Source organism: Elephantulus edwardii, unplaced genomic scaffold, assembly GCF_000299155.1.
Source record: "Elephantulus edwardii isolate Elephantulus edwardi_28Jun2011 unplaced genomic scaffold, EleEdw1.0 scaffold00429, whole genome shotgun sequence".
In the NCBI taxonomy this organism is placed as follows: Eukaryota; Metazoa; Chordata; class Mammalia; order Macroscelidea; family Macroscelididae; genus Elephantulus; species Elephantulus edwardii.
The window spans coordinates 8,706-11,167 of NW_006400179.1; the positions used below are offsets into that span (position 1 = coordinate 8,706).

Here is a 2,462-nt window from a genome sequence, read left to right on the forward strand (position 1 = left end):
TTTTTCCTCACCTTTTCATCTCCAGAGTAATATATCATATGGTCCTCCGACTCAAAATGCCCCATGCCAGTCCATCTCATCTCACCAATGCCTAGTATGTCAATATAAAAGCAATATATGATTGGTTATTATGGCTATGATGGGAGTCCTGAGTGAAGGTTGCATAGTAGAGTGTGTGTGGGGGATTGCATACCAATTAAGGAATTTTTTACTTTTCAGAGAGAGGAGTGAACTGGGGGGAGGGGTGGGCAGGGAGAAAAATGCAACAATGAATGAATGGAAATCCGAAATTTCTATAAATGTTCATGAAGATGAATTTTAAAAAAGAAGACAAAAATTCTCACTACTGGGCCGTTTGGCAGCATTATGATAGATGGTGAAGAGATGGAGGTTGCTAACAGCTTTAGTTTGCTTGCCTCCACAATCAACAGTCTTGGTATCAGCAGTCAGAAAATCAAAAGATACATTGCATTGGGAAAGTCTGCTGTCAGGCACATCTCCAGAGTACTAAAGAGCAACGATGTCAGTCTGGAGACTAATTTGCGCATGATCCAGCCCATAGTCTTTACAATAACTTACGTTGTGTCAGAAGATCAGACAATGACTAGGGATGATAGAAAGAGAACTGATGACTTTGAGCTGTGGTGCTAGAGAAGAGTATTGATTATAACATAGACTGCTAGGAGAACAGTTTAGTCCTGGAGAAGGTGAAGCCGGGCAAGGATTGGAGGCAAGGATTCTGAGTCTTAGTGTGACATGCTTTGGTCATGTTGAAAGAAAAGACCAGGAGGCTGTGAGGAGCAGCCAGGGGGAGGTGGCAGCGGCGGCAGCTTGTCGGTGAGCAGCCGGGAGGACTGGAGTTAGGGTGAAGCACCTGAAGGCACGGGCGGTGGCCCCACCATGGCAATTCGCAAGAAGAGCACCAAGAGCCATGAATTCATCCTGCAGAATCATGCGGACATCGTCTCCTGTATTGCAATGGTCTTCCTGCTGGGGCTCATGTTCAAGATAACAGCAAAAGCATCTATTATTTTTGTTACTCTTCAGTACAGTGTTACCCTCTCTGCATCAGAAGAACAAGCCACAGAGTCAGTGTCTTGTTACTACTATGGTATTAAAGATTTGGCTACAGTTTTCTCCTACATACTTGTAGCAGTAATTATTCATGCCATAATTCAAGAATATGTGTTGGATCAAATTAACAGATGAATGCACTTCTCCAAAACAAAGCACAGCAAGTTTAATGAGTCCGGTCAGCTCAGTGCATTCTATCTTTTCTCTTGCATTTGGGGCACATTCATTCTAATCTCTGAAAACTACATCTCAGACCCAACTATCTTGTGGAAGGCTTATCCCCATAACGTGATGACATTTCAAATGAAGTTTTTTTACATATCACAGTTGGCTTACTGGCTTCATTCTTTTCCTGGACTCTACTTCCACAAAATAAAAAAAGAAGATATTCTTCACCAGCTTGTCTACATTGATCTTTACCTCTTTCACATTGTTGGAGCTTATCTTTTGAACTTGAATCATCTCGGACTTGTTCTTTTGGTACTTCATTATTTTGTTGAATTCCTTTCCCACATTTCCCGCCTGTTTTATTTTAGTGATGAAAAGTATCAGAAGGGGTTTTCTGTGTGGGCGGTACTGTTTGTTTTGGGACAACTTCTGACTTTGATCCTTTCAGTGCTCACTATTGGCTTTGGCCTCGCAAGAGCAGAGAATCAGAAGCTTGACTTGAGTAACGGAAACTTCAACATACTGGCCATTAGAATTGCTGTTCTGGCCTCCATTTGCATTACTCAAGCCTTCATGATGTGGAAGTTTATTAATTTCCAGCTTAGGAGATGGAGAGAACATTCTACATCTCAGGCACCAGTTGTGAAGAAGAAGCCAACAATGACGAAAGGCAGATCTTCTAGAAAAGGAACAGAAAACGGTGTAAATGGAACAGTAACTTCAAACGGAGTTGACTCTCCCCGTAATAGAAAAGACAAATCTTCATAATGGGTCAGAAGCTAATTGATTAATGTCCCCAAAGAAATACGCTTTTTGCTATAGATTTTTCTTCATAAAAAATATAATTTGTGCTCTTTGATTCTTGCTGTCATACTGTTTCATGGGTTTGTTTGTTTTTTTTTTGTTGTTGTTGTTGTTTTTGGTGGTTTTTGTTTTGTTTTGTTTTCCAGGGCATTTGAGGGGAAGATGATTACAGTGTGTTGCAAGATGTTTTAGCCTAGACTAAGCTACCTGCCTTCAGAAGAGTTTAGGTACTACCATTGTATTTTGTTATGCCTTTTACCTTTAAACATTTTTCTAATGATTTAGAGAAATAACTATTTACAAAATCCCACCAATCAACGATAGAATTTCTTGCTCTCACCACTTCTTTAAAGATACAGCAAGGTGGCCTGTTCCAGCAAGGTCGTATTTTTTAAGTTATCTTTCACGGTAAAATG

General features: G+C 40.4%; 1 pseudogene; it reads left to right on the forward strand.

The window, feature by feature from the left end:
- The first annotated feature begins 900 nt into the window (after nucleotides 1–900).
- Nucleotides 901–2,010, forward strand: LOC102844751 (annotated as a pseudogene).
- Nucleotides 2,011–2,462: the final 452 nt, after the last annotated feature.